At 36.6% G+C, this 24,698-nt stretch overlaps 1 protein-coding gene and 1 pseudogene across 1 annotated transcript in view; one reads left to right on the forward strand and one right to left on the reverse strand.

The window, feature by feature from the left end:
• Window positions 1–24,698, forward strand: part of DPYD (dihydropyrimidine dehydrogenase) — an 821,052-nt gene that overhangs the window by 754,908 nt on the left and 41,446 nt on the right. The window lies entirely within an intron of this gene.
• Window positions 17,770–18,630, reverse strand: LOC120229446 (annotated as a pseudogene).

A 24,698-nucleotide genomic window follows, 5' to 3' on the forward strand; every position in this document is an offset into this window, starting at 1 on the left:
TTCCCTGCAACCCTCATGGGGTGAGCTCAGAATAGAGACCCCCAAAGAGGAACCCCTAAAACTAGGAGAAGTACTGATTGTCCTTTCTGGGTTCCCTTTTCCTGGTGGAGGTCCTGGAGGTTCAAGGGAGACAACTCCACATGGTACTGTGCTGACCTGGGGAAGGGCCAATGAAGTCAATGTGTAGCTGCTTCCCTACCCTTCTAATACTATCTGTCTTGGCCTGTCTTGTACAGAGAGGTGATTCAGCCTTAGCCTTGTGCTCTAGGACTCTCTCAGTGGGGTGTTGTTCTGGAATAGGTGTCAGTTGTTCTGGTGAGGGGGAGCAGTGTCAGGAGCAACATATGTCACCATCTCGGTGACACTACCTCTGAAAGGACTTTTAAATTAAAATGTAGCATTTGATGATGCATAGCAGTTACAGAGAAAAATTGAATATGCCTCATACCATACACCAAAACAAATCCAAAATGAAGAAATAGTTAAATATAAAAACAAACCAAAGAATAAGTAGAAGAAATTAAAACTGAGTATCAAACTTCAGTAGGTAAGCAATTTTAAAAAGCAACAAAAAGGAAAATGACACCAACAAATAGATCTCTCCGTAAGTTAGATATAAGCTTTAAAGACATGTAGAAAAATTAAAACTATAATATTGCTATAGGCTATTACTAACAAAAAGCAATTTAAAAATAAAGGCCAGGAATTATAGAATCTATTTATTTATATAAATATAAATTATAACATAGATATAGCTGGCTAAATTTTAAAACCATGTGTGTAATGTGTAGCCCAAATTTGAAAAGGTTTAATAAATGTGGGCAGAGTTAATGTTTTTTATTTGATAAATGGTTAAATTAAAATTTTAAGAAAAATATCTTGACATCACTATAGTCAGACAGTTCACAAACAAGAAATACAATTAATAAAGAACAGAATAAATTCTTAAGCTCACTGGTGTTTGAAAAAACTTAAAGGAAAAGTGAAGTCTCATTTTTATTATTAAGACAATATTAAGTATTGGTTCAAAACTGGTGATCTCATACATATTGATGACTCTGGAAATGTTTTTAACTCTTTGGAAAAGAAATCCTATAACTTAAAGTCTTAAAATTAATTCTAAGGAAATATTCCAACATATAGTTTTTAAATGTGCACACCAAAGTTCACTTTATCATTATTTAATAATCAAACAGAACTAACTGTAAAAACTTGGAAGCAGTATAGAGAAAAGTTGATTAAATTATGGCACATTATTGGATAGAGTATTTCAATTTCCAGGCAGCTATCTGGCACACCCCACATGATAAAAGGCAAAACGAGCAAACATCTTTTAAGAGTCATTTTACATCATGATGACTTGAATGTGAAAAAGATGGAAGGACCTATAAGAATGATAAGCATTTGGAGCATGCTAGGTTTGTGTGTGTTTTTTTCATATACTTTTCTTCATTGTCAAATTTTCCTACATTAATATTTTACCTTTATAATTGAAAATTATAGAGACAAAATTCCATGTGGGATTTATGAAATAAGAAATCTAAAGCTGTGAAGATTTCCTCCATTTACTCATTTCCTATCCCAGTAAACTATATACTATAGTCAAGTAAATGAATGTGGAGTAGATTGGAGGAATGCTCTAGTATTCTGTTTACCTATACGGGCATTAAGGGAAGAATTTCTTAACATTACAAGCTGTTATTATTAGTAACAGTTTCTGCACTGAAATATTAACCTCAATGTTGAAGTCCTCATTGATGAAAGCATTTAACAGCGATTTGACTAACTGACCTAATGCTGAGATGTAAAGAAGTCTGATGAGAATAATGAAGGGATTACATTTATGTATGTCTTTAAGAATCACTTTTTCAAAAGTATTTTTCCCTTGGCTTCTTTTACATGTCCCTCCTGATTTTAGCTGTGTTCACTTTTAATAGCACTGTAATTGTGAAGGTCACAGAAACATTTTCAAATGTATTTTCTATTGTGGGCACCTTAGCAACCATATATCTTCATTTAAAAAGCACTTGATCAAAAGAAAAGAAATGACAAAAAAAACCTCTTATGTAAAAAATGCGACAAGATAACCCTAGAAACTAAAATTACTCCATTTTCAAAGATGTTTCCTCATTTTAGTCCATCTGAGCGTAATATGAAAAGTAGGTTCATGGATTTCCTTCCTGTTATGCCTGGATATCTTGGCTTGTTGTGGTCTCATTCTTCAGGACTGTGAACTTTGACCTTCTCAGTAGGGGCATCTTGATTTCACCTCTGTATTGAGTCATCTGTGATCAGGTCATGAAGACTGACATTTATACTCCGGTTTCTTCAGATCTTATGAACATTCACACACACACACAAATAGTTGTCTCTTCAGCTTCCACTGCTCTTGACCTTCTCACTGTATTTCACTTGTCTTGCTCTGACATATAGCAGGGACCAGCAATCCATGCTCCTTGCCCTTCGTCTTGTGCACGTTCCATAACACTAACCTTTCTCAGGTGGAGCCAAAAGCTGTATTGATGTTCTTTTTGTGACTACTGTCTAACGGAGTTAGTTTATATAGTGGTGCCTGAATTTTACTGCATGCATAAAAAGTACCATTCTCTTTTAAATCCTCCATATGAGAATTATAGTAGAGAGAAATAGTGCACATGTTGCCTCAGTCCCTTTACCTGAAGTTATGAAGTATTAGTCCCTAAGAATCAGTGAAAGCCAATAATGCTGAATACCATATTATTGTCTCCAACTTTGACCAAAAGCCTAGGTGGGTTCCTTCAAGTGACTAATTATATCTGACCTATAGCCTTTTTCTCTGGGACTTTTCACTATTTTAAAATTCTCTGGATTTAATCAGGAAACCCTGAGTACCTTCTATGTATAAAAGGCCATTTTATGTACTTTACATGGAATAGAAATTACCAGGATATTTATACTGAATATTTATATGGAATGGAGTTAGTAACCAAGTATGTATAAGTGGTTCTATACACTCTAATAGGAAGTTTTAAAATAAGACTGGGGTGCCTAACAACTAATATAAAAAGTAGAGCAATCATATATGCAATTCACAAGACCTACAGGTATAAACCGACAGAAGAGAAGCACAGCTTCTTCTGGTAGGAACCCCTCAAGAACTGTGTAATATATATTTACAAAGAAGATATGTTCCAGAACCACATCTCTGATAGAGTGCAGTAGTGGGTTTCATAGTCCAGCACTTTATGCTGTCCTTCATTGTCAACAGTGACAAGAATTTTACAAATGACCATCTAGTTAAGCAGATCTCTAAAGCTTACATTTAGAGCACCTAGAAATAAAATTTAGAGAATCCAGAAAAATGGAGTCTTCAGAGCATTCTCCTTCAATATTTTCTTCTCAAATATATGTTTGATCATCACTGAGTGGCAGACAGCACAAGAGTACTCTCTCTGACCTCCACGGAAGTTTCCCCATGTTGCTGACTAAGGTAGATCCATGCTTTTTTATTTTTCCTTGTAATAGAATATCTACAGGAAAGGCTGCACTTTTAGAAATGTAAGGAATACCAGAAGAATGCTCATGAGTAGAGTCAGTATTTTGTGCAAAGATAATTCTGGGTCCACATAAAACACACTGTCAAATGAGTAAAGCAGATGGTGAAGAAGACTTAAAGATGCAACTTACAGTCACTGGTTGTTACAGAAACTAAAATTGCAAACTATAATAAAAAGCGGAATAAGGATGCTACAATGGAGATGCAGTCACAGGAGTGTTATAGAACAGAGAAAGGGGGATTGTTTCCAAATGGAGAAATCGAGGAATACATATAAGAGCCTTTGAGCCACAATTTGACAGGAGAGCCATATTTCAGAAAGTGAAGAAGTTCGAGAGGATTTGAACAGAATGTACAAAGACCATAAGCTCATCCAATGCTGACGACACAAAGGGTGTGTGGAGCAGTGCAGAAAGGAATGAGGCTGCAAAGGTGAACTAGGCTAAGATGGTGAAGGGATTTCATTATAAGCAAACAATGTGGGACTTAATAGACAGGACAGAAAGGGGTTGTTTATTTAATGGGCTACTTAAATCTTTTTTAAAGGAATCTTAATCTTGTGGGTAGCATTTTGGAGGTAATTTGAGTGAGAAAGGCTGCGTTTATAAGAGAATGATGAAAAAATTATTGAAATAGGGATGTCTGGATGGCTCAGTCAGTTAATCTGACTCTTGATTTCACCTCAGGCCATGATTCCATGCTTTGTGAGATTGGACCCCATGTTGGGTTCTGCACTGACAGAGTGGAGCCTGCTTGGAATCCTCTGTCTCCCTCTCTCTCTGACCCTCCCCCCACCTGTGCTCTCCCTCTCTCTATCTCTTTCAAAATAAATAAATAAACATTAAGAAAATAAATGATTGAAAAAGGCCACATGAGATAAGGTCAAGGTTGAAACTAGGGAAGAGCAATGAAGAGGAAGGGTAGACATGGGTGGGAAAGAAGAGAGAGGAGAAATGCCTGCAGTTCATGACCAAAAAGAGGGAGCAAAAAGAGAGAGGTTAGGATCATGCTAAGGTTTCCAGTCTTTGTCTATGTGACTCAATCCATGACTGTGACAATGAAGACAAATAAGGAGGTGGTGGAGAATTTCAATCTAGAGCTCAACAACTGAAGCATTTTAAGAACATAGCAAGATCTTTTGAAACCAGGCCGTGTAGACTTTCAAGAATGCTTACGGAAAGGGGCACCTGGGTGGCTCAGTCAGTGAGCGTCCAACTCTTTGTTTTGGCTCAGGTCATTATCTCATAGTTTTGTGAGTTCAAGCCTCGTGTCAAGCTCTGAGCTGGCAGCATAGAGCCTGCTTGGGATTCTCTGTCTCCCTCTTTCTCTGCCCCTCCCTATTTATGCTATCTCTGTCTTTCTCAAAATAAATAAATAAACTTAAAAAAAAAAAAAAAAGAATGCTTATGGAAGGACAAGTTCCCCAAGGAGCACTGTTGGTAACTCTGGCCTGGGCAAAGTCCAGATGGCTCCAATGGGAGAGGACAGTACAGTTGTATTTGGCATCAGGCCTTTGTCTACACTCTAAATTCTCTTCTTCCTTAAAGATATTATTCTACAGCATACAGAATTAAAGCATTCTTTCAGGAACTATTGACTTTAATCTTCAGCAGGGGGGAAAAAAACACCTAAAAGCATCAAAGTTGGCTTTGTACATTCCCAGACTTGAATCTGTTGCTGGGCTCCAATGCAGGTTGCAAGACCTGATATACTGCTGTGTTCCTGCCACACAGACAGACAGCAGTCCCTCCCTAGGTCCCATAAGAGCACTTTACATTTTCTTCCCATCTTTCAGCTCATAAACATGTTTCTCTTCAGAACACACACCATATGCCATTGGAAAAGGGTTGTAAAGTTTTATAGATATATTTGAGAGTATTATAAGAGTATAATAAAGCAAAAATAATGCAAAAGAATGGGAATTATTGAACAATGGAATTAAAATATTAGGCACGGATAACTCTAAGCACATTCAGCTTCTGTTTGTTTGTGCAAGTCATAAAACCCAGAACTCTTGTTTAGTTCAAAGATATGAAGCCTTTGAGTTAGGCTTTTAAAAAGAAATCAACAATGGCTATACTTTATTGGAAGCTTAAAGGCCAGACATCAGTAAATGAGAGCTAAAGAGTATGTTTTTTACTATCTTAAATACCATATATGAGGCTGTGATTTTTGAGGTGAGAAAAAAATGTTTTTTGCACTTCCTTGGGATTTGTCCACAGGCATCCCTTTTTCTGAAGGGATTAATTACATTCATTTAATTAGCATTTATTGAGTTCTGTGCTAGTGAGAGTACTTGAGTATGTAGAATAAAAAAGATCATTTTTATTATCGAGGAACACGTATTCCAACATGAACCAGCCTTCATTCATTCAGTCATTTATTCATTAAGCATTACTAACTACATACTACTGTGTGCTTGGCTCATGCAAGATCAGCAATACATACAAGGTTTAGTACGGCAGTATGTAATAGCATGTGTGGGGGGGAGCCTTCTGTCTATACATTTTTTCCATAATCCAAGAAGATGTCTAAGGGAGCTTGGTCATGAAAAGAGAGCCAACACAAAGGCATATAAGGTAAGGAAATGGCTCCAAAAATGGAAATTGGAGCTACAGGTCTCAAAAGGACTAGAAAAATGTGTAGCAGGTAAATTGAAATCGGAAAGATGCCAATAGAAAAGTATAGTAGAGGCTAATTATTGGGATTTTGAACCTGATATGAGTAATAAAGCTTAATGAGGATGGGGAAATTGGTTTGACAGTGACCTTTCTAGAAGCTTTCAAGTTGAGCTTTTTAGAAGAATAGTTGAGTGTGTCATACAATATTTTTTTAAAAAGGACACTAGACTGGTATGAGAGGTGTTTCTGTAGTTTTGTAGAAAAAAAAGTTAAATGCAGAAATATTTGTCAAAAGGTGAAGCAAGACTTAGGCAGCCAATGAGAGGTTTACGACTCTGCTCATAAGCATCAATAGTACCCTTTGTCTACCAAAACTCTAATTGTGTAGCCTAGCATTCAAGGATCTCCATTACTGGGACCCAGGCTCCTTTTCAACACACCTTCAACAATGCCACAATTTGTCAGAAACCCTGAGCTCCAATCGGGCTTTTGTTGTGAGTTTTATGTTCTCTGTTTCCCTCTTTCTTCTTTTCACATGTTATATTGTGGCTTAGAGTATCTTTTCTCTTTATACCATACTGTCCAAACTCTGTACATGCTTTAAGGCCTTGTACCTGCTTAAGAAGACCTGTCTTGTCTCTCTAATTGCATACATTATTTCCCTTCCATGACACCATTTTCTATTTCAATGATAGTGCTCTTTAAGCCTGTCTTCCCTTTTCTGTTAGACTATAAACCCTTCAACAGTAACACCCAGGTGTAATTTCTCTAGAAATTCTTTTCACAGCCTTGTAGAGTGCTTTGTACATAAACAAAACTCAGAAATATTTGTCGAATGAATGCCTGACTATCCAGGCAGAGCAAGGCAGAAAGTCCCAAAGAAAACATAGGATTTGAAAAAATTCCAAGGTACTCTTTTTAGGGGATTAAAAAAGAACTGAAATGGGGAAATCATATGCAGAAGCACATAAAAGAAAAGATGTCGTTTTTACTACCCATTCATTCATTTATTTACTCAACAAATGTATTTAAGCACCAACTAGCCTACGGGGAAATTCAGGTACTGAGCATAATGTAGTAAATGGTATGAATGGGTTAATCCCATGTGTTATGAAAGTAAATGTTAGCAGGGAGTGCTTCCCAGAGGAGACAATATCAAAGCTGAGAGCTAGAGAAATAGTAGGGATATACCAGATTAAGAATAGAAGGAAGATAAATAAGGCCCAGAGAACAACATATGCCTAGACTTATAAGCATGAGATATTATGGAGCATTTAGGGACTACAAGGAGTTTAGTTTGATTGGAGGTAAAGTGTGGACAAGTGGAAGAAGGGGCCATGGAGGCAAGTCAAAGCAAGTGCTCAAGAGCTTTCGACAAGACATTTATATAGAAATGCTTTATAATCTGTAGATAATAAAAAATTATTAGGATGGAATCAAGATTGTCAAAGTTTTACTGGAGGAAATTTTTCATATACTCATATTCAGAGGTTACAGTCTAAAGACAGGAAGAGGGGCGCCTGGGTGGTTCAGTCGGTTAAGCATCCGACTACGGCTCAGGTCATGATCATGGCTTGTGAGTTCGAGCCCTGCGTCCGGCTCTGTGCTGACAGCTCAGAAGCCTGGGGTCTGCTTTGGATTCTGTGTCTCCCTCTCTCTCTGCCCCTCTTCTGTTCTCTCTCTCTCTCTCTCTCTCAAAAATGAATAAACGTTTAAAAAAAATTTTTTTAAATAAAATAAAAACAAGAAGATATCCCAAACTAAATCAGGTGGGAACTTTGTGCTGAAAGTGGAGAGATGGCCACTGCCTCTCACTTTTTCCAACCGTTTGTCACTTAATACCACATCTGTTTAGCTGAGGGTCAAAAGAGCAGTTCTGCAGTTGCACGTGTACAGTATGCTTCCCTCGTTTTTATCCTGAATATTGAGGATCTGTGACAAGTCAGACAAGAGTAAGGCTAAAGTTGGCCATTGTACTATTACATCCTCAAAAGGACTGATAAGCTATTAATAGCTTTTTATTAGCTATTATATTTTATCTAATATTTATATTTTATATGAATAGCTATTTATTCCCAAAATAAAGGAATCCTATAAATTGTTTCTCTACTAAACAGAATTAACTGTTTTTAAGCATCTTAAAGGCACCTATTTAATATAAAAATAAGTTGTTGCTTATCAATTTATTCTGGCCTGTTTAGTAAATTGAGTCTCTTAAAGCCCAGGCCTATGTAAAGATTCAGCACAGTTTGAACAATTCTGTCTACTAGAAAATTATAACACTAGAATGTCTTTTTCACACCTATGTAGATGGCCTGAGGTTTTACTGAAATCTGCTTTATTTTCTACAACAAATGAGATACTTCATCTGAGTGATTAGGGAGAATTAGAATGTCTACGATGCAGTACATTTTTGGTTTGTTTGTTAAAACAAAATTATGTCATGTAACCAAGATAGTCTTTTGAAAAGGACACTCATCCACACAGAATAGGAGACATGGTCATGCAAGGTTAGTTTCCATTCACTTTACACAGGAAAACAAAAACAAACGCCTTTTTTCTTTGACACCGGTTAACGTATTGTAAAAGAATCCTTTCTAAGGATTTCAAAATGGGGCACCTGGTGGCTCAGTCGCTTAAGGTTTGACTTTGGCTCAGGTCATGATCTTACAGTTCATGAGTTTGAGCCCCATATCAGGCTCTGTGCTGACAGCTCAGAACCTGGAGCCTACATCAGATTCTGTCTCTCCCTCTCTCTCTGCCCCTCCCCTGCTTGTCCTCTCTCTCTCTGTCTCTCTCTCTCTCAAAAATTAATATTTAAAAATATTAAAAGATTTCAAAACTAAGGTCAAAACAAAATTATAAAAGTTGTGGTTTTACATTACTAATTCGTTTCTGCCAAATGTTATTCTGGTGAAAATAGAGTTTCTCTTTCATGTGCACTAGAAAAAGTTAAGAACTCTCCAACTTCCTATATGAGGCCCCACAGGTTTTTAGAGAAAATATATGGTCCCCATATACTCATCAGATAAAAGGAGTAAGTGGCTTTTCTAAATTCATAAGGCAAGGGCCACCCCACAAGTCATTGAGATGATTAGACGAACAATTCTTGATGTGGAAGCACAAATATTTGAGGCGGGAGGAGAGTGGGAGTGAAGTACCCCCAGTGTTCAAAGATGCGGACAAATTTTAGTAGCATCTGCTTTTCTCAGTGAACTGATAGCTATTGAAACCAAATATTTTATCCCTAGTATCTGTCCAAATAGGAGGGATAAATTCCAAATGGACCACAAAGACTGTATTTTTTTCATCCTTGGTAGACTCTTAAACATGTTGAAGGAAATAATATAAAATGCAAAACACAAAGTCGTTTGTGGACACTGACCTATTGAATCTGTGCCGGGAATAAACCTAGGTCTTGGTTTCCCTGCACTATCCCTTAGGAAACTGTGCCTCTCCATGTTTTTAAAATACTCAGAAAAGTTACTAAAATTACACTGTTAAAGCATCGTGACCCAGTTAACATGACTATTTGACTTTTCTCATAACAAAGTATTAAGAGAAATAAATAACCTACGGGTTAGTAGAATTATTTTATTAAAGGCTGAAAACTGGTCAAATTAATGATACATTAAAATTCCAAAAATCTGTGCTGTTTGGAGCAGGGCAGGGAAGCCATTTGCTTTGGCAGAGTGATAAGGAAGAAGTTCATTATGAAGATCTCCTCTGTTTCCTACACGTCAGGCATTGTGTCATTCCAAACCACAAATCCACCAATTGATCAGTGACCTTCACACAGAAGTCGAGAGTGCAAAATATTTTCCAAAGTTGTTTAAATGAAGCAAAAGTCGAGTTCAGGAAGCTCTATCATGGTTTAAAATGCGGGATGGAACTTCACAATGATGGACCAAATTTAGCAGGGACCCAGATTTGTTATTGGACACTGACCCAAATCACCCGGGCTACTTCTATATGCTGCGAGGCACAGAACCTGCACTGTTCTGACAGCTCAGTAAAGGTGTCTGTCTGAGCACAGCAGAGGCTGAAGGAGAAAGAGGAGATTGTAATGAGGTTTTAAAATAATCTCTTCAAGATTAGGTAGAAAATATGAAAATTAGAGAAAGATGAATGAAAGAGGTAAAACACAAAAGTAAATGTTGATACGCATTCATGTATATTTTCTTGGTTAATAAATGCTCTCATCCATTTTTAAATCATCTAGATTGTTGATTCTCTTACATTCAAAGGACCAATAAAGAAAAATTTTATAAATAAGCTAGTATATAAATGTGATGTCAAGGACTATATATATTTTTCTTCATATACTTACTTTGCTTATCAGATTTAGAAAATAAGAGAGTCCTCTGGGCTATTGAAGGTACTATATTTCAAACCCTATTCAATTGAATTTTTACTGGTTTTCTTAAATTCATTGGGAAAGTACCAATTTCGGAGGATAATAAAGGACCAAGTCCCAAGCCTCAATGAACTAGTCAAACCTCAGCCTTAAAATTAGAAACAGAATTTATTAGAAAAATAAATTTTAACTGTAAGAAATGTAGTAAAGTCTTTGTGTGTATATCTTAGTACTGACTGCAAAGCATAGGTTTCTAATATGGAAAAATACCCAATTTTCAGAATTCAAATGAGGACCTACAATATTATTGTTAAAATTAAAATTTTCAGTCTCTAATTCCTCAACTGAAAATGGAAGTTTTACCTTTAAAATTTTAATAAATGTGTCAAGAAAGATCACATTTTACTATTCCCTGGCCACATGGTAGTGAATCTTGACTTTTAAGATAACAGAGGATGGTCTAACCAGATCTAAGTATAGAAGAAAAATATCTGAGGAAAAAGGCAACCTTGTACTTAATTTGACTAATCAGAGCAGTACCATCAGGGACTAAAATGTCAATCAGTGGCATAAAAGGGTCACAAAACGATCATCCACGAGTTTCTGCAAACGTCACACTCCTTTTAGGTAAAAGTGCAGTTTTTATGTCAATTTTCAGGAAGAAGTGTAAAGATAACAAAGATGATTAAGACCTACTTTTTTTTTTTAAACTAAAGGATTAAATGAGTGAAATTAGGAAAGATGAAAGCAATAGTGTTTTTAGAGAACAGTATTTCAACAAAATTTACTTGCTTACTCTCTTCAGGCATATATAACAGGGTGACTTTTGGTAATTCCATATGGTAATTCCCTGGGCACGCAGAGTATAAAATCAGGTAAAATTGGTTCCTGTGAAGGTTCAGTAGTTTGGTTTGCAAAGAAGGAAGAATTTGTTAATCAGTCAGAATACTAGAAAGTTTGAGGAGCAAAGTTGCAAGCTCTCTGTCTAGGAGGTCTTTGAAAAGCAAATACATGACTCCATTCTAGAATATTCAAATTTTTCTCTTAACAATTAGAAGTTGGATAAATTCCATAATTCTTAATGTTTATACTCCAGTACTTATAATTTTATTTACTTGACTAATTACATTTGCCAACATCCCCATTACTCCCATAGAAATAAAATAAAACAGAATGTATTTCTTAAAGCATAGATTTCTGAAGGAGTCTACTCTCTCCTTAATAGCTATAGGTGTATCCCCAATAAAACAATACATGTAATACCCAATCTCTAGCATAACCAGCCACCTATTATTTTAACTTTTTAACTTTACTTCTAGAAAGCATGTCTATAAGGTAAGTGGGCTACCTGAGGCTAATTGCTGTTTCTCAAATGCATTCTGTTTCTCTTGACACCAGTGCCAATGCTTTTAACACCATTTATCTCATCTCTGTTGCTGAAAGCGTTGTCCTTCAAGATTCAAGATAGTATATGCCATGTCCTGCTCTGGACTTGAAACATATAAACAAACCTCCCTAGATGATAATCTACCTGTAGACATAGGCTGTCTCCCCTGCAGTGTCTGACATGGTCACCAAGCCGGAATGGCCCTCACTGAACTACTTTACTTAAAGCATGCTGGACCAGTAGCTGAAGGCTCATGTCAAACTCAAGCCAGCAGGGTTTATCTCTGCAACACACAAGTCCCCGAGTCTGACTATTTACAAACCCACACTTCAGCTAATTTCTTATCCTGGGTTTGAAGTCGGGCTTCCTCTCTTATACGAGACTTCTTGCAGAGGTCCTAAGGGCTCTTAGAGCAATAGGTGGTTTTCTTCCCAAACACAATCAGTATGCAGATCAGCCTGCAGTAACCCCCCTACATGGGGCCTCAGTTCTGGGGTGACAAGGAGCAATTCCCCCTCTCAAGGGACAACTTGGCAGATGTGGCCTCATAACATATCTTTGGGAACATATTTATTAAGCACCTACCATGTGACAAACACTGAGCCATGTTCTAAGGATAATTTAATGAACAAGTAGTCATTTACATTGTACTTTGGATGGAGATGGACAAGAAACAAAATAAGTTATAAAGTAAGGGCGAAAATCGTAAGCACTGGCTACGTAGAAAAAAAGCACGGACAAAGTATAGGCGCAGCTGGGGAGTGGCAGGAGGCAGGAAAAATTTTTCCATTTAAAGAGGATGGTTGGGATATGTGATATTTGAATGAAGACTTTAGGAAACAATTCCTTTCACATGAGATCCTGTTGAAAAGGCAGCAGATTTCATCCCCCTTGTGGGATCTTCGGTACCCTTCCTGCCACGGTGCTGTTTGCTGTGTGATAGTGATCTGGCCTCGGTCTCCAGTGAGAGCCTCGTGCCCAGAGCAGTGTTCTGTCTGCAGGGCATTCTTACGTTCTGAAATACAGGGAGAAAGAGTAAAACCGAAGAGTTCCTTTTTGGTGCACTGACAGAAAACACAATGATGTTCATTACTTAGAACTCTCCCCAGGGTTTAAGCGTGATTAAATAGCCCCAGTTTACTAAAATGATCAGGCTTCACCACCAAATACACACGTCAGACAGTTGGCATCCCATCTTTGTAGTGTTTCACAAGCATCTTTAGCAAAGCTAACAATGTAGGCCCGGATTGCTTTCTCCCTAGAGACGCTACACGTCTCTCCAACTTGCTGTGTGAACATTGATTTCAAAAGGAGCTTCGCACTCACAAGAAAAACACGGAGGGCTTAATATGTGACCCATGGTTTTTACAGCCACGCAATTTTAAAAAAGGGAAGAAACTCAAAGCATTTTCACATTTTCACATTGACAGGAATTGGCTGTTTTGACAAGAGAAAGTCACGGCATAGGATTTTTTAGATAAATTAACAGAATGAAAGTGCTAAATTAAAATTGCAACATTGATTTCCTTTTTAGCTCAGCTGTGCATTATATAAAAGGGTCAGAGGCAGGATTTATTATGGGCGATGAGTCTCTGTCGTCCACTAAGATAGACCAGTGTATAAAATAAAGTTGTCCATTTCAGACACCCTTTGTCTCCAAGGAAAGCTGTCTAGGAGGGCCCACGGGTGGCAAAGGCACTGAAAGGAAATGGAAATTGATAATCGGTCCTGTTAGGCTGATTCTCTGCATGTTCAATTCATATCCTTTTGAAAAGAAGAGATTAAGATGAAACCTCATTGAGGAATACACATTTTGAAGAAAATAGAAACAAAGGTTCTGCGAGGCTATTTCAGTCGGTGTCAAATGTGAGAACAAGGCGACGCAAACTTATATGAAGAAAGGGCATTAACAAAATCCCCAGACAAAGAAGAAGCTAATAGCAAATATATGCAGCCGCCTTTGTGGATGCTCACAGGAGAAGTGGTACAACTTGATTTACAAAGGACCTGGATAATTATTTGTTACTTGGAGCCAACCCTGCTTCTCCCTCTGCAGAGGGCGGGCACTGACCATCTGCGTGTCTTAGTTTTGCTTTTGTCTGGATGAGAATTAGCCACATTTTTGTGTCTGGTAAGCTTTGCATGAAGAGATGTTTGAAGCACTGGCTTTGTTTTGTTTTAAATCTTTAAACTGTTCCCTCAGCTTCAGTCAGAGGATTATTGCACATCTAACCATAAATAAATTGAAATATCAGCTGAAGAGAGTGCATGTTGCTCACTGATGGAATAATGGACGGCAGGTGGTAGAGGGTTTTGTTTTCAGGAAAGCACAGGAGGCTAGAAGTGACAAGAGTGATTCTGAGAGAGGGCTGAAACTGTCAGGATGGAGTCATGGGGGTCAGTAGTTCCTGAGCTGACCTTTTTAAACAAACCCTGAGACGACCTTTCACTGCGTCCTCACAGCAGTAGAGCATTCATGCCAGAAAGGTTGCCCCTCCCTCCAGATATTGAGAGTTTGAACAAAAAGCATATTTTCAATGATAGGTCCCATGTTCAACGCTTCACTCACAGGGTAGCCTGACACTCCCTCTCCTGTCAGCCTGTGACACACAATCCTAACTGCTCACCTGCTCCGGCACACACACTAGCATTTGAGCTATCCCTTAACACCTTTCCGCAGCCTTTGATATCATCTTCCTGTCAAATCATGGAAATCGAGGGACTCGGCAGCAGAGCGGGACACTGGGTGTGCTAATTTCCATGTCATTGCTTTGAATGGTGTTCTAGTGCAGAGCTGTTACGCAGAACTCTTACCTGGTTTTTGGGAAGACACTGAAGGGCCGAGATGTGTTGTCATGGCATAAACTTCACGTCCTAATATTTGGAAGCCAGAGTTATGGAGTGCATAGCATCAGGCTTTCTTTTCAGATACTGTTCCGTATGGCCTCTATTACATCACCAGAAATCACCAAAAGCAATGTACCTAGTGTGCACTTCGTGCTGAAGACGTTTTGTTCAAAATGTCCAGTATCTGAAGGTAAGGACCTTTTATCTCCAAAGCCTGGGGAAAACAATGAGGGTTTTCTGCCTTCATCACTAAATAATATTATGTTATTCATCTTCCCATTAAAAATGTCTTAAATGATGATAGAGAGAGTTCGTCTTATATGATGAGGTGTCCGTGATGGGAGCTTCACTCGGGGCAACGTGCAGTTATGGGGTTCCTCCCCTGACCCGGGATTCCAAAGCCACGCACCTAAATTTAGGAACTTCTTTCCCACTTGCGACCAACCCAGTCATTTTCTCACTACTCTCAAGTCCTCGGGTGACCTGGTCTAAGCCACTGAAAAGTAAGTCATTAAAAACAAACATGCTTTTTAAAAGTTTTGAAGCAAATTCAAGTGACTGCAAAACTTAAAATTAGGGGGTTTTTTTCAGTTTGGCTCCATGTATTTCTCTAATCTTTTGAGGGAGTAATAAGAGGAAAATTTGGTGAAAGATACCTAGGAAAAGACTTAATTTTTGAATCTGGCAGAAAAATAAATAATGTAAACAAAGACCCAGAACCTTAATCTCCTGATCTCCTGTTTCCAGACTCTGGACTCTTTTCAATAGACACAGCCATTTCCTGGTACCTACGCAAATAGAGAAACTTAATAAATGTAGCTCATTATTGCTGGACCCAATTTTTGATATCCTCCCAACCCCTGCCCCTTTACAGAGGCCATGAAGCCTATTTTATAAGCATCTATTATTAAAATATATTATATATATAAAATATATTGTATTTTATATACATCAACACATGGATATTTAAATGTCTATATGCCGGGAAGCCAAAGTTTCTGGCTTGAAAAAAAATGTTAAAAAGAAAGAGACATGGAAAAAGCATCTAGGCAGAAGGTTAAGGGCAGGAGGGAAATAGAAGGGAAAAGAAAGAAGGTGTTTTCACAATGGAACCCAAAAATTATAAAGAAAATTCAGTATGCCCAGAGAAGGGAAGGTCAGCCTGGACTGGGAGGAGAGGCAGTGATCTACCAAGAATATGTTCTTTTCCTGGGTATCGGCAAGGTCTATTTAGGAATAACCAAAAAAGAATAGAAAAAAGGACAAATAAAACGAAGAGAGACATGTGAAAAGAAAAGACCAATGAATAGATAAAATTATCATTACAGTTCAAAAAAGGAGAATGAAAACAGAATTGTAACCTCAGATAGAGACGACAATTAAAGAATAAAGTGTTATGCCTAACTCTTTGGCAATAAAGTCTCAGGGAGGAGTTAATTTCTTATCAAATATAAACCATACATATATCAAACCAAATATAGACAAAATATATATCAATATATATATATTTGAAAATATATAACCAATAATCATCTAAAGTATTGGAAAGCAAATTTTAAAATTCACCATTCAAAAGATAACAGGAACAAGTAGTTTTGCAGCTGAATAGCTGATAGCTTTGTTAGTTTCTATGTTAACAAATTTTCTATGTTAAAAAATTCTAGCTTTTAAAAAGATATAGAAAACTCCCTAATTAATTTATGAACCTTGATCAACTTTAGTACCAAAACTAGATAATACTACAGCAAAAAAAAAAATATATATATATATATACAGACCATTTTCCACTTAAGAATAAAGACACAAAATTGTAAACCAAATAATATTAAAAATGAATCTTTGATATTATAATAAAACTAAAGTTCAATACAACAGATCCATATAATGGATTAATTTTGTCTTCTAATCTTCTCTTTATTAATTCATAGAATGTAGATAAACCCCGGTATATTCTAGGTTGAATTAGTGTATGAGAAAGATGATAACAGTGCATGACCCAGCTTCCTCTAGGTGTCCTCTGCAATTATATAGCAATAAGAAAGCTTTCACCTATGATTCTGAAGTAATCTTTTAGTGAAGACTGTTCAGGAAAAAAGTCTCTGTTCATCCGTACATTCATATATACAGTACTTGAGAGCATCGAATAAATGAGTGACTCTTGATGATGTTAAGACATTCAGTCAATAAAGGTTTTATTTGGGAAAACCTGTAGTGTTAGCACATTGAACCTGTCATTGTGCTGCTTTTTATCTTAGGGGGACTTAAGTTTTTTGTTCCAGCATCTGCGAGGGTAGATATTCGAAGGCAATAACCCAAAGCCATAATCCATCTACACTACAAAACATTGCAGGAAAGAGGTTGTGTACAAAAATGAATTCTGTGAGAAAAGTTACCCATTTCTCTACTTTCACACTGGCTGTATATATATCCAGACCTCCTAAATTGTTGTCTCAGTGAGACACACCGTAGCTGCTTTACAAGATATCCAAGATACACTCAATTTGGGTGTCCTCCCTGAATAGTGAGTCAGCTAGAGAGATCAATGCCTAAAGAATTGTGGGTGCTCATAAGCATTGGTTTAACTTAATTGGATCATTCAGACAGAAGATTATCCAGGCTTTCAAATCGCTTTACTTCTCCTCTCCATATACTAACATGTGTACAACTGAAACCACTGATTTAAAAATCATTACATAGTGCTGAGCTCTGTTTACTCTATTAGTTTAAATGAATGTACTTTACCTTTAGGGCTATCTTCAGAAAAATAGTTAAACCTCAAGGTCCCCAATAATTGAGAGTACTGAACTAGGTAGACACCCTAAAGACACTCTGAAAGAAGTAATGCATTACCTACAGGAGAGTTTCCAAAACTTGCTGTTAGAATCTAAGCATCCATGGACAGCACTGATAGCGGTCCTTAGTCACACAGTTTGACTCTCCAGACAGCCCTTTGTCATTGGTCAGCTCTAATTAGACCCAGGTCCAGCAGGAAAGTGCATGGCATAGCAGATTCACCGGGGCTTTAAGTTGCTACTGTTTTCCCTTCTCTGCAGAAAGGTTGTCCTGAACCAAGTTTTACCCATGACAGGCCAGCAACATGAAATTTTATTTGTGCCGTATTTCAGGATTCTTTTTTTCTGAGTCAGCATCTTCTCCCTGACTTCATCATATACAGAAAGATTCTATGGAGAAAAGTTAATTTAATGCATAGAGGTCTTCTATTTTAGGTTGGTCAAACAAACAAGCAGTGCACATTTTAACATTGTCAACCGCTTTACTTTTAAAAAGCTGAACAGCTTTTTCATACAGTACTGCCGCCTCTGGGTTTAGAGGCCTTACACATCAATCTTGTAGAAGGCATTCCTTGCATGCATTAATACTTGCCAAATAAGATTATGGTTCTGCTTCTAGTTTGCAAATACTCCCTTCATATCCAGTTTATCTGAGGTGAAAGATGGGAATATCAGAAACCAAGCATGGACTTTCACCCCCTGGGTAGTTATCAGGGATGTGACCTTAAACACAGTATCTTGATAAAGTCCATGCTGTGTGAATACTACTCCAAACCACATTAATGCAGAGCAATAAGGTGACTGCACATAGACACCTGGTAACTTCTGCTTCACAACCACCATAAATTTCTGCAAGAAAAGTGTATTGCAGCTAGAAGCGTCCATAAGAAGCATGTGTACCACTTGTTGACTGTATTGCTGGGGTCGGAGATGTCGGCTTAGCTATGAGCAAAGCATTTGGGCGAATAGAAGGCAGCTGTTTCTTTGGGGCAGCATGTAGAGGATTAGATATCACATCCCGTTAACGTCTTCTCTTTGCCATCAGACCATTTCCATACAGAGCTTGCAGACCTGTTCCAGAAAGGGTTCATATCATGGACTTCAAACAAAAGCATTCAGTGGTCTTTGTCATCAAACTCTCCTGTCCTCAGGATTCACTTTACTGTTCCCCAGGCTCAATTTCCTTTCTGCTCAACAGGGGCTAATGACTCTGGCCTTGAGAGATTGTCAGGAAGAGGAGGTGGGATAGTACAAATCACTCTTATGAATGCCCATTTTTAAATCCTTATGGAGTAGATATTACCTTTATGGGTCTTAAATTCATAAAATGCCACCTTTCACTCTCTCTCACCAACTATTGTTTCCAGAACTTCTAACTCCCTTACAGATGCCTTATTTTTCCAATGTCAGTGTAGTTGCTGCTACCACCATTAATCTATATATAGTCTTTGTTTCATATTTTTACAAATTGGTTTTGTTATCTTAGTGAAACCTCTCCCATACTCACTGACTTCTACTTATAAAAAATGGGCTACAAAAGATATCAGCAGCCAGTCAAAAAAGCTTTTCATGGGGCTCCTGGGTGGCTCAGTCAGTTAAGTGTTCAACTTAGGCTCAGATCATGATCTCATGGCTCCTGGGTTTGAGCCCTGCTTGGGTCTTTGTACTAACAGCTTGGAGCCTGGAGCTTGCTTCAAATTCTGTGTCTCCCCTCTCTCTGCCCTTCTCCTGCTTGCGCTCTGTCTCTCTCAAAATAAATAAAACACTTAAAAAGTTTTTTTCAAATTGAAAAGAATGTTTTTATTTAATCCACAAATGAACCAATCAGAACTTAATATGAGGGTGATACTTACCTTTATAACTCTGTTCAACTCTCTTCATTCTGTCTAGAAGTGCAGAGGATACTTGCCATCAAATAGCACACTAGTAATGCAATATTTTTAGGCTCCGGGATATTCAGAAAACTACAGTTGTTTGGGTAGCTTAATGTTGCAGGGACAAATTTTTATTCTGGGTATTTGTGCATAAATATTTTCATATGCATATCTATCTAAATGTATACCTTCTTTGAGAGATATAAATGATAAATAACTCACTCTCCTAAAAGCTAGCATTAGAGTTTTAGTTCTTGGAAAGCTCACATTACAGTTTAATTCTTTGAGGTATGTTAATGTACCAGCACCTCATAGGATAGACATTTTGTCATAAATTCAGAAATAAAAATCTGTAACCTCAAATATATAGAATGCTTTGCTAGAATGACTGAACATTTCTGATTTGGTATCTATTTAAGCATATTTAAGAATTAGGCCTGAAGTATACTTAACATATTTCTGTCAGTTTAGCCATGCATTCTCTCACAGCGTAGAATTGCTTCATAGATACCATTCTAAATTATGATTTGATGCTCATATTAAAAAATAACAATATGATGGGGCGCCTGGGTGGCTTAGTCGGTTAAGTGTCCGACTTTGGCTTGGGTCATGATCTGGCGGTTTGTGGGTTCGAGCCCCGCGTCGGGCTCTTTGCTGACTGCCAGCTCAGAGCCTAGAGCCTGTTTCAGTCTGTGACTCCCTCTCTCTCTCTGACCCTCCCCTGCTCACACTGTCTCTCTCTCTCTCTCCTAGAAATAAATAAAAAAAAACATAAAAAAATAACAATATGATAATGATTTTAGCCATAATAATAATTATAATTTTATTCCCACAAAGTTTTTGTAATATTTCCCATTAGTTTGCCCCTTAGGTTAATATTTTGTTTAAATAACATTTTTCTTGATATACAAGTAAATGTGCTAACTATAGAAAATTAGCAAAAGACATAACTGTAAAAAAGATCACCTCTAATATCACTACTTAGAGATCCCAATTACATATGCAGGTAACTGTATACATATAAAAACAATAATTTCTTAAATTATAACACTGCATATACTGCTCTAATTCTTTTTATTTCTCCTGAAAATATATTATGCAAGTATTTTGTATACTTCTTATAATCCTTCTAAATATGATTTTCTTCTTAATGATCGTCTAGAATTTTGAGAAATAAATGCCAATTTAACCAATCTGTTCCTTTGAATTTTTTAAATAATAAAATCAAAATCCATTATGATGAATAAGCAGAGAACTTTCTGCAGCCAGTTCTGGTCCTCAAGGACTTTTCTCTCAAACACAAAATGCAAGACCATATGAAAGAAGTCAGAGCAGCAGAGGGCCCCAAAGCCAGCACCCAACCTTAATTCTGTGTGTTAACCCAAAACATTGATGAAGGCAAGTGGACAGTGAGTCTCCCCAGATTGTCAAATGTGTAATAGAATCTAGACCATAGTATAACCAGTAATGGCTTCTTTAGCCATAACTCAAAGACATCCCATTTATACTAGGGTCTTTTTTTCAATAGTGAATACATTGCATTTAAATTATAAACTTAGAAAGGAGAGGTAAAAGGATTACTGAGTGTGAGAGATGAATGAAGAAAACCAGTAAAGCCTATGGATTCCAAAGGATAAGTCCCCCAGTTCATCTGACATGAGAGATGGATTACAATGTCTCTGAAGAGGGGGGCAGTTTACTTAGAAATTTAGCAGTAATTCACATTTAAGGAATCCATTAATGCCATCATATAAACAATTCTATGATTAGATGACTAACAGGAATATGTAGTATTTGCTTGTGATTTTATAGATTCTAAAATCTTATTCAGGGAAAACCCACCTTCCTAGGACTGGGCTGACGTAACATACATCAACCATTAAATGGCATAATGATGCTGTATCTTTTGACATTGTCTTGTGTATTTTTCTCCCTGTGGCTCATTCTGTCCTAGAAAAACTATCTCTAAGGAGCAGTGCTTGAATTAATCCCTGCATGCTGATCAACGGAAATTTTTCCTAGAAATAACTAAGTCTGTCAACTGCCCAGGTACTTAGCTCATGCAAAGACGTTCATACAGAAATTCATGAGGTAAATCGTGCTCTTAAAAAACAGTCTGAAATTATGGTTTTCTTTTAAGGAACAATGCTGTTTCTGATATTTTCCCCTAGAAATTACCTTAGAAGACATAAATACAAATACATATTTTACATATTATTCAGTTTAAAAAATTGGCATTATCTAACTTGTAGAGGAGATATGGGAGAGAAATGGAATTCAAGAAACAATACACTCCTATGTCAGAGGATTCAGATCTGGACTCAACCCAAATCAGAAGTATCCAGTGACTACTTCTTTCTGCCTTTTTCTTTCAGTTACTCACATTGTTTTCTGAGGTAAAGCTGGAAATAGAACAGTGTTTATTCCCTGCTTTTGTCTGATGATAATTTTGTTGCTGTTGTTTTATATTTCTAAAATTTGGATTCTTAGTTACAAATAGGATTTTAGGAAGGATAATGTACTTTTCACATAGCATTGCTCTTGGAAAAATGAGATACCATATCATGGCTACTATGAGAAAGAAGCTTTAAAGTGAGCCAGTAAGTATTTGAGGAACACAATGCATTTCATCCATTCTAAGACATGCATTTTTTTTCAGGATGTCTTGCAATTAATTTATCTTTAAATTAGCAGACTCTGAATGTTTAAAAGTTTTAGTGATATTTTAAAAAATATTCTGCTTATAATTTTCCTCATATAACAAAACAATATGTGATAATATCTTAAATGTGATGAAATACAATTTTGTGTTTCAATTTGTGGTAGATAAAGATAAAATTATTCATTCTTTGGGGACTACTTGTAACTGGTATTCTAATACATCAACCTAGACTCTCAAACTTCATGAGACAAGGAAAAACACATTCTCTTGGAAAAATGGTTCACAAAAAAAGTTTAAAATCTCATCCTATTCTGTTTAGAAAGTCACTTTCTGAAATCTAACTAATGCGGCATTGGGCCAGGGTGGGTTAATGAATTCCATAGATAATCCCTCAAACTCAATTTATTCATTTAATTCACTTCTTTCTCTACTAAACATGTTCTCAAAGATTGGTGGGTAACCAGATTAATTAATTTGTTACATATCCTTACCTTTCCTTTCTTAGAGTCAACAGTGAATAAAATCCAAAATCAGAAAGAAGAAATCGTGCAAAGATAATCCCTAATCTGAATAACTACTTCTAAATAACAGAGAGCCTACTATGCTTTAACTCTTTCTATAGAATTCAAATACTAGATTCAAGTATGGATGTCTTGCATGTATTTATATTTATGTGTGTATACACACATTAAGCATGCACATATTTAATTGCATAGCTCTATGTATTTAAACAGCTTTGGCCATAATGTTCTAAAACCACTTAAGAAGGCAAGAATGAACATATTGAAATTTCTTGCTGGGCTAATAGAGATGAGGGGGAAAGTTGTTGGGGGTTGCAAATTTATTTTAAATAATTTTTTTAAATACCCACTGACCTACATTTATTGAAAGAAAAACAGTCAACTACAATTGTAATTGTTATCCTGTCAGGTATTTATTAATAGACAGGCAGCTGTCATCTTTGTTAAAATGTTCTAAGTTGACAGAATTTCATTTACATAAATGGGTGGAAAATCCTTTTCTTACTTGTCCAACAAACTGGAGACAAAGTGCCTGCCAATGTTTTAATTTCTTTTTCATGTTCTGGTTAGAGAATGAGAAGAATGATTTCACTCCACAGTGTCATGAATATGATAATCTATGGAAATCACGGAAAGCAGGTACTTAAGTTAAGCATATACTGTACTATGGGAATCCCTGATGAATTCAAGTCTATTCTGTTTAGAGAAGATGTTGTTGCCTGTGAAGTGACAGACTGCCAGATGTTCATGAAGTAGCACGGTAATGGGCTCAGATCTTAGCATCTTTCCCCAACCCCCACAGATGACAGCATTTACTTCAGGCTACAGAATGGTCATGCCTTCATTCTTTAAGAGCTAGTGTTTACGTTTACTTCTCAACTATCAAATCTTCATTTTCTTAATTTTACTTATTTCAACATGTGGAGCATAAAATTATATAACTATGAACATTCCTTACTGTATAGAGTGTATGCAGTCTAAATGTGAAATAAGCAAATTCTCTATCATGTAAAACATAATTAATCCATTGACTTCCCTTATAAAAGCTGGAAAAAAATGGTTTCCTGGAGGGAGGGGGAATGTTTACTCTAGCATATTAATCACATAGCAAATGTGCCAAAGCATATGTAAGTTAATAATAGAAAACTATAGCACATTGTGAGGATTTCTATAATAATGATGTTGATGATAAGGACTAACATTTAATAAGTGCCTACTGTTTACCAAGCTTTGGCTTCATTTTATATACTTTATAGAAATGATATAATCCTTACCATAACCCTATGAAATGTTATTCACATGTTATGAATGAGGCAACTTAGACCTTAATAAGATAAAACAAAATTTGACCAGGTCAAAAACCTAGTAAATAATAGAACTAAGATTGAAAGCCAACATCAAAGGCTGAGGGCTCTTTATCCTCAATATGTTGCTACTCCTGCATTCATTCATTTGAGAATGTACAACAGGCCAGGTATTGTTCAAACTTCTAGGGAAACATCAATGAACAAAAGTTATGAACATTCCTATTCTGGTAGCTCATATCTTCTAGGAAGGATGGAGATAGAAAATAAATGAATAAAGAATATGATGATTATCAAATGGGAGATATACAGAGTATGATTTGGAGGACCTACTTTCCATATAAAGGCCCTACGACTTATTGAGAACAGCAAAAACACCAGTATGGTTGCAGGGTATGTTTTTGTTTGATTTGTTGTTTGATTTTTATGAATAGGAGAGTGAAATTGTTGGTCATTATCATCTTCCTGGTAGAAAACTTTAAGTAAAGAACCAGAAAAATACAAAGAAATTATATGTGTTGTGCCCTAAGCCTTTGAATCAAAGGTAATTGTTGGGACTCTACCTTATAATACCTTACTACTACAAATGCTGTTAGACTGTAGAATGTTGTTAAAATTTGAAGTAAGTGTTATTATCAGATTTGGTTTATGTAATATTATGGATGAGACCAAATATTACTTGTTTGGTTGGTCATTAAGCATTAGATGAATCTCATTCTTGCCAAGCATTGTACATAGAGAGAACATTTCTTTTTTTTTAATATTTATTTATTTATTTATTTATTTATTTTGAGAGAC

Source organism: Hyaena hyaena, unplaced genomic scaffold, assembly GCF_003009895.1.
Source record: "Hyaena hyaena isolate Hyena2069 unplaced genomic scaffold, ASM300989v1 scaffold_32, whole genome shotgun sequence".
NCBI lineage: Eukaryota > Metazoa > Chordata > Mammalia > Carnivora > Hyaenidae > Hyaena > Hyaena hyaena.